The sequence below is a fragment of the Biomphalaria glabrata genome, chromosome 14 (genome assembly GCF_947242115.1).
Source record: "Biomphalaria glabrata chromosome 14, xgBioGlab47.1, whole genome shotgun sequence".
Lineage (NCBI taxonomy): Eukaryota > Metazoa > Mollusca > Gastropoda > Planorbidae > Biomphalaria > Biomphalaria glabrata.
Window position 1 is genome coordinate 31884136 of NC_074724.1, and position 16502 is coordinate 31900637.

General features: G+C 37.6%; 1 protein-coding gene across 4 annotated transcripts in view; it reads right to left on the reverse strand.

Moving 5' to 3' along the window:
• LOC106075719 (bestrophin-4-like) overlaps positions 1 to 16230 on the reverse strand; it is a 45683-nt gene extending 29453 nt beyond the window's left edge. For all 4 annotated transcript variants that reach the window (XM_056010496.1, XM_056010497.1, XM_056010495.1 and 1 more), the window contains exon 1: positions 16071 to 16230. The gene's annotated coding sequence lies outside the window, so the exon portion shown is untranslated. The remainder of the gene's footprint in view (positions 1 to 16070) is intronic.
• Between the last annotated feature and the right edge of the window lie 272 nt (positions 16231 to 16502).

Consider the following 16502-nt stretch of genomic DNA (forward strand, 5'->3'; position numbering starts at 1 on the left):
TTTTAATTTCATTTCATAACTTTCTCCCCCGTCCCCCCACGCCCCCTTTGTTCCGCCTTCTCAGACGTAGTCTATCAAACATTCTTACGTTAGATTGGCCAGGGTTAAGGTTATATCTTTTGCTGTATATAACAAACATCTCAAACTCGGTTAAAGATGTGGAGCAAGACCCCCCCTCCCCTCCCTTTTCCCACTTCCAGGATCATTGTCACCATGTTGTTGATGTCACTGCCGATACGCTTAAAAGTGGCTACGTTACAGAAACCTTTCACGCTGTATCCAAACGATTGCTACCAACAGAAGGTCATCCATGACGTGGCCTGATCAGCGAACGTTAACAATCCTACATTTTCATTTATATATATTTAGGAGGCGCGGTGGCTGAGAGGTACAGCGCTTGGCTTCTGAACCGGGGGTCCAGGGTTCGAATCCTGGTGAAGACTGGGATTTTTAATTTCGGGATCTTTAGGCGCCTCTTGAGTCCACCCAGCTCTAATGGGTACCTGACATTAGTTGGGGAAAAGTAAAGGCGGTTGGTTAGTGCTGGCCACATGACACCCTCGTTAACCGTAGGCCTCAGAAACAGATGACCTTTACATCATCTGCCCTATAGACCACAAGGTCTGTAAGGGGAACTGGCTGTAGACTGGCTGTGTGATATGCGCTTCAGGCTGTCGTCCCGATGGACCTCAGTTCAAACCCCACCAGCCGTCATTCACCTGCCGTCCTGCAAGACTGGACTGGGGCGTAATAAGCTTTATCTCTGTAAGAACGTCTGACTGCAGGAGGATTGGACTATGTAATGAGCTTTATCTCTAAATAACGTCAGACTGCAGGAGGATTGGACTATGTAATAAGCTTTATCTCGCCACGTTAGCTACGCTCTGCCAGTATCTCGAAATAACGTCGGACTACAGGAGGATTGGACTATGTAATAAGCTTTATCTCGAAATAACGTCGGACTGCAGGAGGATTGGACTATGTTAAAAGCTTTATCTTTGAAAGAATGTCTGACTTCTGACCTGAAGAAGCTAAAGCTTAAATTAAGCATTTTTCTTCGATTCCAAACACTAGGGATGAGTGCAGTATTTCACATAAATACGCAAACCCAGTTGCTAGTAAAAAAAAAAATTTTCTAAAATATTTTACATGTTTCGGATGTTCCTTCAGAGTTGAAGATAATTTACTTCCTAGTCCAAACCTCCCGCAGGACGACGGGGGGATGGGAGAGGGCAGGGTTTGAACCCGGGACCATGCTAAATATTTTGTCACATTTAATGCAGACAAAGACTTTGTCTGCGAGAGGTGGTGTGGGGGGGGGTGTCTACTTAACTTGTCATTTCGTCGTCTGCTCCTGGTTTCGCAAGAGCCTCTCTATGAGTCTTAAATGTGTGTCTCACTGGCATAGAAGAAAGCACAAGGCAGCGGATGGCCTCTGAGACAACTGGTTAAATTATCTAACATTGAAAATACCGAAGAGTTCCTGAGTATTATATTGAGGAACCTACATCGCTTTTGTTTCCCTGATTGTGGCATTAATGACACAAAGATATAGCTGCGTAAAAGAAGAGGCACATTCCTTGTTCCATATGCCAGGACAAATTTGTACAAAAGCTCCTTCTTCCCTAGTGCTATTAGAGCATGGAATGGGTTGCCTGAACTAGCCTGGAAAACCAGTGACTTGGCAGAGTTTAGTTTAATTGTTAATATGCATGACTAAATGCGTAGGATGTAATCAACTTCTTTTTTGAAGTAACGTCTGTATCAAATAAGATAAGATAAGATAAAATAAGAGGAACGAACTGACGCGAAAAAAAATCTCCCTTTCTTGGCTGTTATGCAATTATTATTTTTATTAAGATAACTCAACAATTATTTTGCCAAAATCAGCTCCTGAGGACTAGGCGTTACTAAAGACCGATCTGTTCTTTTAAACTTAGCCTATTCTTAGATCCGCAACACGCATTGTATCAGAAATTGTGTACACCTTTTTTTCTAAGCTTTCAACAAAAGACACATTATGACAGGTGAAAAAATTACTTAATTATTAGAGTGTAATCTTACAGGTACAGCTGGTTCTAAAGGCAGGTGAATCGGAGCGACTTTTATACCCACCCACGAAGGGGGGCCCCGATCATGTAGGCCTATTCTACGTGTGGTTTTCGGGTATCTAAGGGCCCGCGATATAGTTAAAATTCCTTTTCACTCTTTCCAACCCCCCCTCCCCCCCGGTTCTTTCGCACAATATGTAGATCAGAAAGTAATAATATTTGCATTGTCCCAGACTAACGAGATAATAGTAGATAAATCACAAAGTGACAAATCGGCACGCACATTTTTTAGACAAAAAACACACCAGAAGAGCTGTGCCAACACAAACACACTGTTTTCTAATGTTGTTTATAAATTTGTTTTGTAAACACGACCTGTGCTTCTCTCTCTCTCTCTCTCTCCCTCTCATTCAATCTCTTTCTCTGCCACTCATCTTCTTTCTCTCTCTATCCCTCTCTTAACTCCTACTCCACTTCTCAATTCCTCTCTTTTGTTTTATTCCTCCTTAATTTCTAATTGACATCTCTCTTTGTTTCCACTCTTCTCTCTATGTCTGTCAACTCCCACTCTATTTCTCACTCTTTCAATCCTCTCTCTCTCTCTCTCTTCTCTCTCTCTCTTCTCTCTCTCTCTCTCTCTCTTCTCTCTCTCTCTCTCTCTCTTCTCTCTCTCTTCTCTCTCTCTCTTCTCTCTCTCTCTTCTCTCTCTCTCTCCTCTCTCTCTCTTCCTCTCTCTCTCTCTCTCTCTCTCCTCTCTCTCTCTTCCTCTCTCTTCTCTCTCTTCTCTCTCTCTTCTCTCTCTCTCTCTCTTCTCTCTCTCTTCTCTCTTCTCTCTCTCTCTTCTCTCTCTCTCTCTCTCTCTCTTCTCTCTCTCTCTTCTCTCTCTCTCTTCTCTCTCTCTCTCTCTTCTCTCTCTCTCTTCTCTCTCTCTCTCTCTCTTCTCTCTCTCTCTCTCTCTCTTCTCTCTCTCTCTTCTCTCTCTCTCTCTCTCTGACGCAAAGGCGAGGGTGGTGAAGGTTAAAGGTTTCAACTTCACCACCTTTACCTGTCCATTTGTCAAGCCGTCGGGGCACCACACATGATCCATAGACCGTCTTTCTCCATTCCTCTCTTTCTTGCCTTGAATAGAATCTCTTTCAATGGCAGGCCTTTCCATTCTACTTCCCTTCTCTTCCCTTCTCTCTCTCTCTCTTGTGCATGTCGCTCGAACTTTTTAAAAAATAGCTTTTATATAGCGCAACTTTCATACTTATTGCATACTCCGAGCGCTATTGTCCAATCTCATTTGAGGACCAGTGTCGGGTGGAGGTATCTGGGAGGTTTTCTGTGTTGCCTTTAGGCACTCAGTAAACACAACTCTGCTCGAGTAGGGTGTCGAACCTCGAGACTCCTTGATGGGTAGCCAATTTCAAGCGTACAAAGCCTCTCTGCCATACATCTTTACTTAATACAGCTATATGTCACATAAGGCATTGACTTCAATTAAGGATGAGGGTGGCAATGCTGTCCCCTATAGGGGACCCATTTCATGTAGAGTTGTCTTCAAAATTTAGATGTCCTGATATCATGTTGTTATATACCATGTAGTCAATTCATCATATGTTGTGCAGTCAATTCATCATATGTTGTGCAGTCAATTCATCATATGTTGTGCAGTTAATTCATCATATGTTGTGCAGTCAATTCATCATATGTTGTGCAGTCAATTCGTCATATGTTGTGCAGTCAATTGATCATATGTTGTGCAGTCAACTCATCATATGTTGTGCAGTCAATTCATCATATGTTGTGCAGTCAATTCGTCATATGTTGTGCAGTCAATTCATCATATGTTGTACAGTCAATTCGTCATATGTCCTCGTGTCATATCGCCTTACGTCAGGTTGTCATGAGTTCCCTAGTCAATTCGTAATGTCCTCTAGTTCTATCGCCCAATCTCATGTAGTCACAATGTCATCTAGTCTGTTCGTCAAATGTCCGTAAGTCAGTTCATCAAATGCCATACACATGACGTAGCACAAAAAACTGTAACGATACTTGAAAAAATAATTCCTATGTTTAGTTTTAGACCAAGGTTAAGGTTGGGTTCAAGGCTCTAGAGAAGTCAGCTTTAATTTCATTATGAGTGAGTCAGCATTGTCTTTCTTTGCATACGATTGTCAATCAACCCTTGCTCATGAGCCTACCCTGTTTTAACGTAGAATTCTTTCTCTTCTCGAGAATAGCCATAAAACATATTAACACCTCACTGGGGACGTCTTGTTTAGACAGGAGACTTCAAGATCTTCTATTACTTTCTAGTGTTAACACAAGCAATGAAATGAGCGTAACTTAAGTACTTTACAGGAGTCCAACTACAAAACAACAAATTTTTATGGCATCGGAACAAGAACTAAGAATGCCAACTCTGAGATACATGGCAGACCAAATACCCAGTGCATTAATAAAAAAAAGAATTTAATTTGTTTATTGCTGTGTCGACTTTTAAGGTTTTGGTGTGTGCGTGTTAGTTTTCACACGTGACTTAATTGTAGTCTATAGCTATTAAGTGATCTGAAATAAGTACATTTAAAAAAAAAAAATCCTGGTTTTAGGCTAACGTCTGGTATTTGGATCGCGATTGTTGTGATTGAGTGTTAAAAGAGTTAAGAGTTCAGATCTCACAATGATAATTGAGCGTTGACGTCTGCAAGACCAGGTCTGAGAATGCTATTCGAGTGTCGAGGTCTGCAAGACCATGTCTGACACTGCTATTTGAGTGTTGAGGTCTGCAAGACCATGTCTGACACTGCTATTTGAGTGTCGAGGTCTGCAAGACCATGTCTGACACTGCTATTTGAGTGTCGAGGTCTGCAAGACCATGTCTGACACTGCTATTTGAGTGTCGAGGTCTGCAAGACCATGTCTGACACTGCTATTTGAGTGTCGAGGTCTGCAAGACCATGTCTGACACTGCTATTTGAGTGTCGAGGTCTGCAAGACCATGTCTGACAATGCTATTTGAGTATTGAGGTCTGCAAGACCATGTCTGACACTGCTGTGTAAATATTGAGATCCCAGGGTTGAGAAAGCGTCTAGGGCTAACATTTGTAACTTAACATCAACAGGCCAGGCGTAACCAACCTTGGAGTCATACAATCAGAGCTCGGGTTTGTTTTAAGTATTTGTGAAAAAGCTTCCAAGACATTTAAAACAAAAAGCCATAAAACAGACATGGAATAAGACTTCTTAGTAAGACAGCGGACAAACGATGATTTGATTGGACGGTACTATAAAAATCATAATAATAATAATAATAATAAATGTCCGATGTCCAAGAAAGCCCAGACAAAGATGGATTTGATGGAGTTATACCAAGGTAAAGAAGGCCCAGAAAAAAAGGTGGATTAGATAGAGTGAAACCAGGATCCAAGAATGCCTAGATAAAGATGTATGGGATGGAGTAAAACCAAGGTTTAAAGAAGACTCAAACTTTGTTTTCGAACTGATGATAAATTGTACAAGGTAACTCCAAGAGTTTTAACATTCAACAGTTGATCATTAAGAATTCAGAGATTTTTACGATTTTCCTTTTGTAGTAATTCAAAAAAAGTAACCAATCATAAAGCTTCGGGTATAGTTGGCTTTTAAAGAAAGCAAAAAATACTAATAAAGTCCAAGACATACTAAAAAAACTGTTGTCTGAATGTTTTTTTTTTTTTTTTTTTTTTTGTTTAGTTTTTTACCAACAACATTGACAAAATTTTATTGTAACCGATAATAACCGATACAATATTATGCCGTTTTTTTCAATGTGACTAAATTAGTAACTAATAAATAGCTTAAGCAACAGTATCCTACGGCTATATCACGTCCAACGATAATTAATATGGCATTTCTAATGAAGTCCCTTGATGGAGTTACTTCCCTTCGTGCTCAATTATACACCAAGCACCGTGAGAAGTCCAAAAATCTCTACCCTACTAGCACTTCGGTTTGGCTGTGTTTGGCTATGTTTGGCTGTGTTTGGCTATGTTTGGCTGTGTTTGACTATGTTTGGCCATGTTAGGTATAAATGTTTTTAAAGTTGTGCTGATTAATCTAGCAAGCAGAGAAGTATTTTAAAATTTTCAATAAATCTATTTCTGTTTTTATGTCAATGCTTAGAATGACAACAGATTCACTTGTTTTTACAAAGCTTATATCTCTCTGTTTGTCTGGTACACATTTTGAACACGTTTTTTTTTCGACTGTTCCCTATTCTCGGATCACGTTGAAACTTTGCACAATTATTCATTGTTCCTAACAAAACACAAATCAATCAACAGATGAACCAATATAAGTTAATTAAATAGTGGAAGTTAATTTTCTTTTAATCTTTCAAAAAGGGAAACAAATCTTATAGTATTGATATATGTGGCTGTAAGTGTTGAGTTCTTTCCCTCATGGTTTCTTTTTGTTTTCAACCCCCCTTTTTTATTTAAAAAAAATATATATTTTGCTTGTTCTCTATCAGTTACGAAGTTTAGTTTTATATAACTTGCATCTTTTATTTACTAGATGATTGATTATAATATATTACCTCCTGTTTCCTATCCTAATACAAACTCATATAAGAAATTAAAGTACTGAATATAGTGAATCGGTGTAAATATATCGCAATTATTTTAAATTATTTCCATTGGAAGATTCAACTACATTACGACATTAAAAATCTAACAATAATTGCGACATCAATATGTCAATTACACCAGGCTTTTCATTTTAAACCTCAGAACAAAACAAAAAATATAGTCGTTGGATGAGTTATCTGGTTTAAAGCACCTGCCATAATGCTAATGAATAAGAAATGAAAGAAAATTATAATTAACAGCCCTAGCTTGAGCGACCTAAACTTAAAATATCGGTCTCACTTAGTGTAATGTCTTTCAAATACTTAAATTTTTTTTTTTCAAAACAAAAAGGAAGGTAACTCTCTTGACGTGATGAATGGGCGGCCTCACCATGACAACCACTGCATATTTCCGACAATGGCGGGTCACATGTTGAGATAACAAATTCATCTACAGAGATCGAGAAGTTGCTGTGACCAAAGAATAAATTATAGTTGACATCTAGGTACACAATTAAAGTATTCTCTTGTTGACATCTTGGTACACAATTAAAGTATTCTCTTGTTGACAAATGGGTGCACAATTAAAGTAGTCTCTTGTTGACATCTAGGTACAAAATTAAAGTATTCTCTTGTTGACATCTAGGTACACAATTAAAGTTTTCTCTTGTTGACATCTAGGTACACAATTAAAGTATCCTCTTGTTGACATATGGGTGCACAATTAAAGTATTCTTTTGTTGACATCTAGGTACACGATTAAAGTATTCTCTTGTTGACATCTAGGTGCTCAATTAAAGTATTCTCTTGTTGACATCTAGGTGCACAATTAAAGTATTCTCTTGTTGACATCTAGGTACACAATTAAAGTATTCTCTTGTTGACATCTAGGTACACAATTAAAGTATTCTCTTGTTGACATCTAGGTGCACAATTAAAGTATTCTCTTGTTGACATCTAGGTACACAATTAAAGTATTCTCTTGTTGACATCTAGGTGCACAATTAAAGTATTCTCTTGTTGACATCTAGGTACACAATTAAAGTATTCTCTTGTTGACATCTAGGTACACAATTAAAGTATTCTCTTGTTGACATCTAGGTACACAATTAAAGTATTCTCTTGTTGACATCTAGGTGCTCAATTGAAGTATCCTCTTGTTGACATCTAGGTACACAATTAAAGTATTCTCTTGTTGACATCTAGGTACACAATTAAAGTATCCTCTTGTTGACATCTAGGTACACAATTAAAGTATTCTCTTGTTGACATCTAGGTACACAATTAAAGTATTCTCTTGTTGACATCTAGGTGCACAATTAAAGTATTCTCTTGTTGACATCTAGGTACACAATTAAAGTATTCTCTTGTTGACATCTAGGTACACAATTAAAGTATTCTCTTGTTGACATCTAGGTACACAATTAAAGTATTCTCTTGTTGACATCTAGGTGCTCAATTAAAGTATCCTCTTGTTGACATCTAGGTACACAATTAAAGTATTCTCTTGTTGACATCTAGGTACACAATTAAAGTATTCTCTTGTTGACATCTAGGTACACAATTAAACTATTCTCTTGTTGACATATGGGTGCACAGAAAAAGAATATTGCAACGATGCTTTTGTGTATCGCGTGGCCAGCCAAAGACCAATCGCCTTTACAGTTGATTAGAATTGGAAGCGTCCTAAAAATAATTCATAACACATGTCTTCACCGAGATTCGAACCCAAGAATCCTTTACCACTCAGAGGCCAGTAAAAAAGTACTCTTCAAGTTATTTTTACTTATCTCAATGTGCAGTGTATAAGAAATTCACTTAGAAAAGAAATTACACACGGACACGTAACGTGAAAGCGAAAAAGAAACAATAAATCCAACTATAAATCCAAGCAATCTAAATATACATATAGCTGCCATTATACTACACATATAGAAAAGTAAATAGGTCATGAAATTTTTTTCCTCAAATTCTTTATGCCTACCGTCCAAAGTCGCTGTTAGTCGTATGAGTTACACAAGGCTATATTGAACCAAGTTAAAGTCTTAAATGGGCTTTCGTTCGTATAATTCAATAAGTCAGCAGCAATATACTTCTTAACCTAATATGAACCTGTTCTTGGGTATAATAAAAAGGCTTAATGTTGTTGGTCAAGTGCCTGTTCTGTAAAGCAGGGCCGGCCTTAGGCCGATTTTACCCTTTGCTCCAAATTGGGAACCGCGACTGGCAGGGGCCCCGCAAATTAAATTTAGTACATCACCATCAGTCATGGCTCTTGTCACTGGCTTTAAAAAATGTAGGACTTAATGGGTTAACGTATTTATTGAATTTAACGATTGACGTAACTTTAAGCCCTGCTGCAAAGTGTACTTCTGACGATAGATCTGATTTCATTAAGACTAGTTTACTCAAGTTTGAATTTTCCATTCTTATCTATATATATACTTCTCTTCTTCCCTCAAGAGCTTGGACGAGAAGAAGAAGTAAAGGAAAGACCACTCTCTTATTTCTGCAACTTTTTTTTTTTTGAGTTTTCAAAAGATATTAATAATTTCCGGATATTTCCATGACTTTTTCGTATATTTTAGACACCTTATTTATAGTATTAGTTTTTTAGCGACGCACCATAAAAGACGTATATTGAACGGGACTAGTGACGTTTGGGATATTTTGTGTTAGAGACCGGAAAATCAGTTATCGGTAGAATCCTCTAGGGTAAAGACGTGTTTAGTTGACAGAGACTTTTACTGTGGCCTTTTCTTAGAATAAATATATGATAAATTGTTCATCAGTGTTGATCACATATCTTTACTCGTTAAATCGATCGTCTTGTTTATTCTGTATTGTTGATCAACTACATTGAATACACCCGAACAATAAAACTCAAACGCTTGCAGAGTAGTTAATTGAAATTCAAGTCATCTAGAGTTGACCTCAAGACAGACTGAACAAGCACATCACAATATTTTGTTACAAGTTATAAAATGGTTTAATTTAATAATTTACACCTAGAATTAGCGCGGGTCCTTTGAAAGTGCGGGGCACACTGCGGTTACATAGGGGCCCAAGGCCGGCCCTGCAAAATAACGGCGTATGCTACGCCGTGGGTCGACTAGTTATTAATATAGATTAAAGTAATAATAGCTAATGAACATTTGTTAACTCTTCAATGATTAGGCCTACATGCGGAAATATCCGAAGACGTATACTGTCTGTTTTAAGATAACTATTGTCAAGTCCTGTAGTCTAATTAAAATTATTGTGTATTATACTTTGAAAATTATAGCGGAAAGTTTTCCCATTGTTGTCAACGAGCTACTAATTCTTTTCTTAACGATATAGACCTACATCAACTGTCAAATTTCTAGAAAAATCGTGGGAGTCGTTTTGGAGAATCGCGTCCACCTACCCTTTGCTCACCCAGACTGTTTTGCCCACTCTTCGATACACTACTAATGCGCAGTTAACGACATAATAATCATCTCATTTATTAAACAAGCAAGTGAGGCATACATTTCACTGGAACTACGTAAAGGCTTAATCCAGATTGTTTTTTGTTAAACACTATTTCCGGTATTAAAAGCACAACAATATTTTGAGGTATGTACAGTGCATTATCATGCTATCAAAAACGTGTATTTTAAAAACCTTATGTACTATTCTTACTGACTTAAATCGTCCCGCATCGTTCGGCGCATTGGGTGGAAAGCTGCTTCCACAAAAATCTGTCACTGGCAATGTCTGAAGCCTCTTCCCACCTGCTTTGAGGACCTCCATGAAAGTGTAGCGCCAAGTTGTTCTAGGATGTTCCTGTTTGCGATTTCCTCGTAATGGCCTCCATGTCATCGCAACTCTTATTATGTGTAATTCGTTTTGTCGGAGAACATGTCCGGCAAACCTCATGCGACGCTATGTCACAACTAAGGGGTAGACTCCCAGTTCGGCATAGGATTTCCTTGATTGAGACCCGATCTCTATAACTGACTCCTAAAATCCGTCTTAGACATCTTTGTTGAGCCACATTTAGATTTTTTTCAATTTCGACAGATGACCATTTACTGCACTTTATTAATGGAACCCAGCCACTGGTATAAATGTGTAACCTCTATGGCTACGCTCTTGGAATTAGGTGACTGTAGTTTGCTTTTGATTTTATATCGAAAAGGAAGTTTTATCGTCAAAATCATTTTGGGGGGGGGGGGAGTGGGTTAAACTAGAAAATGTGTGTTTTTTTGTTTTTGTTTTTTTTTTTTAATTAGCTACGGTCATAGAATTTGGTGACTGTAGTTAGCTTTAGAATAAAATTGAAGAGAGAGGTTTTCAACCTCAAAACTCTTGGTATGGGGGTATTTAAACTCAAAACCATCAGGGGGTATTTTAAACTTTGAAAAAAAAGCCCTCTGGAGGAGGTGGTTTAAACTCAAAACCTCCCTTGGCTTGGCTACGCTCATAGAATTTTGAGTGTGTAGTTTGCTATTTTTTTATCTTGAAGAGGTATTTTTTTAGCTTCAAACGCGCTTAATGAAGGTTTAAACTCAAAACCCCCTATGGCTATTATCATAGCATTTTGAGTGTGTAATTTTATTTTTTTTTATATTGAAGTATTTTTTTAGCTTCAAACCCCGCTGTAGGTTTTTAAACACAAAATCCGTCTTGGCTCATAGAATCAGGTGACTGATGTATGGATAGTCTTATATTGTAGAGGGGGTTTTATCGTAAATTTCAGAGGGGTTTTTAAAATCTTCCTTAGCTATGCTTTTGGACTTTGCGGATTGTCGCATTCTTTTTTTTTGGGGGGGTTTGTTTTATAGAAGAGGGGAATTTGACTGCAAAACCCCCTGGTAGTGGGTTTTAAACTCAAGGGCAAGTGATGGTTTAGTATTAAAATCTCACCTAAAATAAATAGAATTAAAGCAAAAAATCAGTCTCTAAATTCCTAGCCCCCCCCCCTGCTGGGGGGGATTTCATTTCGGAGGGGGGAGCTGAACCCCATCCCCCATGGCTACGCCCATGATCGCTACGCGTCTTGATAAATTATTTTAATGGGTTGGTTTCAGAGAAGTGACTCTTTTACCGTTCTCACCCTACTGGCCCAGGCTAGACATCCCTTCCCACCTGTCTTATGCGGAAGTTTATGTGGTGACAATAGTGCAACCTAAATCTGTGCATGTTTTTTTTATACTTGTGTCACAGCTGAACGAATATAAAAACAAAGAGAAAGAGACAGAGACAACAAGTGCAGTAAGAAATTTAGAAGGAGAGAGAGAGAGAGAGAGAGAGGATGTGAGAGAGTAAGTAGGAGAGACTGGCGGAGCGAATGTTAGCATGAAAGGAGAGGAGAAGACGAGAGGACTGTCAGAGAGAGAGACAGAAATATATACAAGAGACAGAGGGAGGAGCCGGATGTAAACAAGAGAGAGAGACACACAGAGAGACAAAGAGAGAGAAAGAGAGAAAGACAAACTAAGAGATAGACAGAGAGCGACAGAGACATAGAGATGAAACAGAGAGACAAAGAAAGATAGGCAGACAGATAAAAAGAGAGAGAGTCAGAGTGCGAGAGAGAGCGACAGAGAGAGAGAGAGAGAGTGGAAGCGCTACATAAAGGGAGACAGAGTGAAATAGACAGAAAGTGAAAAAAACATATACAAAACACGGATATACGAAGATAGACATTGTAAGCGCTAGAGAATGTAAGGACTAGAGAATGTAAGCACTAGAGAATGTAAGGACTAGAGAATGTAAGGAATAGTGAATGTAAGGGCTAGAGAATGTAAGGAATAGTGGATTTAAGGACTAGAGAATGTAAGCGCTAGAGAATGTAAGGACTAGAGAATGTAAGCACTAGAGAATGTAAGGACTAGAGAATGTAAGGAATAGTGAATGTAAGGGCTAGAGAATGTAAGGAATAGTGGATTTAAGGACTAGAGAATGTAAGCGCTAGAGAATGTAAGGACTAGAGAATGTAAGGACTAGAGAAAGTAAGGACTAGTGAATGTAAGCGCTAGAGAATGTAAGGACTAGATAATGTAAGGACTAGAGAATGTAAGGACTAGAGAATGTAAGGACTAGAGAATGTGAGGACTAGTGAATGTAAGGACTAGAGAATGTAAGCGCTAGTGAATGTAAGGACTAGAGAATGTAAGGACTAGAGAATGTAAGAACTAGAGAATGTAAGCCTTATAGAATGTAAGGACTAGAGAATGTAAGCGCTAGAGAATGTAAGGACTAGAGAATGTAAGGACTAGAGAATGTAAGCGCTAGAGAATGTAAGCGCTAGAGATAGGTTGACGAATACAGAGACGAACAGAGAATGCACGAGAGAGACGTTGACCAAACCATAGTGAGATTTGAACGTCTTTGGATTAAACATTTTGTTACGACAACATTATACATAGGGCATGGTAGGTTCATGAGAGTACAGTATATGAATACAGTAGATGATTTTATAACATCCTACTTATAACTACTTATAACTAGGCTTAGGCGAGAGATTTAAAAAACACTCTAACTTGTCACTTGTGTGGAAAAAGTGTAGAGATGCATCGAGTTTACTTGAAACCAAAATGTGCGGAAGTAGAAGACCCAAAAAAAAACAACAACCCAGAAACTATCATTTTTAAAAAAAGAAGAGGGGGGGGGGCGAGCTGCACTTCTCTTTTCCTTTCAAAACTTTCAAATGAAAAAAGAAGAGCAAAGGACGGGAGGAATGAAAGAAACAAAGAAAAAAAAAAGAAATAAAGAAGGAAAAAAAAGAAAAAAAAGAAAGAAGGACGGAAAAAAAGAAAGAAAAAAAGAAGAAAGAAAGAAAGAAAAAAAAACGACAAAAAAAGAAAGAAAGAAAGAAAGAAAAAAGAAGTAACAAAAAAAAAGACAAAAAAAGAAAGAAAGAAAGAAATAAGGAAAAAAGAAAGAAAAGAAAAGAAAGAAAAACAGAAAGAAAGAAAGAAGGAAAAGAAAGAAAGAAAGAAAGAAAGAAAAAGAAAGAAAGGAAAACAGAAAGAAAGAAAGAAAAAAGAAAAAAAGACAAAAAAGAAAGAGAGAAAGAAAAGAAAGAAAGAAAGGAAAACAGACAGAAAAAAAAGAAAGAAAGGAAAACAGAAAGAAAGAAAAGAAAGAAAGGAAAACAGAAAGAAAGAAAAGAAAGAAAGGAAAACAGAAAGAAAGAAAGAAGGAAAAGAAAAAAAGAAAAAAAGAAAGAAAGGAAAACAGAAAGAAAGAAAGAAAAAAAGAAAGAAAGAAAATAAAGAAATAAGAAAGTAAAAAAAAAAGGAAGAATGAAAGTAATAAAAAAAAGGAAGGACCAAAGAAAAATGAATTAAGAAAAAGAAAAATCAAATGTAGAACTAAGCGGGGTTTTTTTATGACTCATATATCTAATAAAAACTTAAGTATATATAGACATCTTCTACGAAAGTCAGACATTTGTAAAACAATGGTAACTAAGAAACTAAATATTCATTTATAATGAAAAGGGAACTTCTTAGTCAACGTGATAAACTAATAATAGCATGGTCTTACACCGTAAAGTAAGGCTGAACTAATTACATCATTCCAGAGGCGTGGCAAAGTGCGTAACAAGAAAAACATTAAAAATACTTTTTTAAAAAGAAAGCGAATACCTCGTTCATACAATTTTTAGAGAGATTGTTTTTCGTTTCATTACTTATAAATGTTACGTTCAAAACCAATTGAACGTTCTATAGCCAAATATAAATTTATATACTTTACAAAAATTTTTTTTTACTTTTAAAAAATTATAAGGTTAAACTAGAGTGTGGAAAGACGAGCTAGGAATTATTATCTCAGCAATATACATCAACTGTGACATTTCTAGGAAAATCGTTTTAAGCAGTTTTTGGAGATCCGTGTCCAGGCTCCACACACCCACCCACCTAGACGTTTCCACGAAGTTACGAGTTGAATAGAGGTATTGTAAAAACTATTGTTGTTGTTGTTTTTGACTTGCAGTTGGGTGGTGAGTTCAATTATCTGATGATTAAGAGATTCCGGCTGTTCTAACCTGTGACGCACCTGTGGAAACGCCCCTTATCGTGACCCCCCACCCCTGTGGAAACGCCCCTTAGCGGAAGAGGGTAGGCTAACAGCATGAGAAAAAAAACTGCATTTCCTTTCCATGTTCTCTGGGAGTTCTGTGAATAAGCAAATAGAATGCGCATGTATACCAAAGATCAGCATTCAACAGTGTCACTAACCCCAGGTTGAAAACTAAGCCTCGCCGTTCCACAGGGGAGGCTGCCTCAAATGATCAACTCGCCCTGGGACATTGCTGTTCATCATTATCTTTATTGTAACTGCTATTTATAGACCCTTGTGATCTATGGAGCAGTTGATTTAAACGTTATCTGTTTATGTGGCCTACGGTTTACGAGGGTACCATGTAGCCAGCACAAGGACCAATCGCCTTTACTTTTCCCCAACTAATGTCAGGTACCCGTTAGAGCTGGGTGGACTCAGGGGCGCCCTGATAATCCCGAAATTGAAAATCTCAGTCTTCATCGGGATTGGAACCGAAGACTCTTCGGTTTGGAAACCAAGCGCTTTACCACTCCGCCATCACAACCCCAGCTGCAATCTATGTGATAGATGATGTAAAGGTAATATGTCATCTGTTTCTATGGCCAACGGTTAACGAGCAGGGTGTAATGCGTCCAGCACAACGACTAACCACCTATACCTTCCCAAACTAAACTCATTAGAGTTGGGTGGACTCAGGGGCGCCCTAAAAAATCCCTAAATTCAAAATCCCAGTCTTCACCGAGATTGGAACCCAGGTCCGCAAAGTTTCGGAAGCCAAGCGCTTAAAAGCGCGCCCCCCCTATCAGTTATAAGTAACATTTTAAAAATATATTTTTACCATACATCGAAATAAAAATTGTAAACATGCGTTTGTTTGCTGTTCTTTATTTTATTATTATTATTATTATTTATTTTTCGTTTTGGTATTACACCTCTCAAATGTAATCACAAATGCTCAATAACTCAAGCTTAATGGGTCAACTTAATTGGTATAACCTTACAGGTTAACAGTAACCTAATTTATATTAGTAGACACTCATTTCATAAGATTTACAAATTGTTGAGTATCTTACATGTGGGTTAATGATGACAAGCTTTTAATCATAATACTTCTTCCGCTTCCACTTTCTAGTTCCTAGATAATAAAAATAACTCTGTTAAAAGGACTACAATGAATTTTGTTTCTCTCTAACGAAGCTCGACCCCTGGCAGTGCCAGAGAATGAATACTCGTTCGTTTCTAACATAATAATAATAATAATTCGGAGAGTATTGCGAAGAAAAAAAAAACATACTTTCGCATTTTTAAAAACACAGTAAGTGCAAAAATTATAAAACACCTAAGGAGGAAAGAATTCGAAAGTTTCATGAGATGCATTATTTTCTTACCTTACACACAATGAATAAAACATAAATCTTAAGCTCGACCTTAATCGTCTGCAAATATTTTTATATGAAGAAATAAAACAAGTGTGCTCCAAAATTACGTTTGGAATATTTTTATAGGTAGGTCTCATAAAAGCAGACGTTGCGAGCAAGGCTTGAATGGAAAATTGTGACCCATAGAAATGCTTGCGGCTGATTGGCTGGCCGCGTAGAGGTCACAGAGACATGGTAATTAGGAGTATGATCTAGTGTCCGACGGCTTTCAAAAAATAAACAATAAACAAGTTTACGTCTTTGAAATTAGTTTTGAAGTGGGTGGAGCTAATGTAAGCAGATTATAAGTACGTAGTGTTTTAATTGCTGATCAGTTGTCTTAATTGGAATGGGGCCTTGGAGAGGGAGGAATCATTGTCAACCTAGGTCTATTTCATGCTA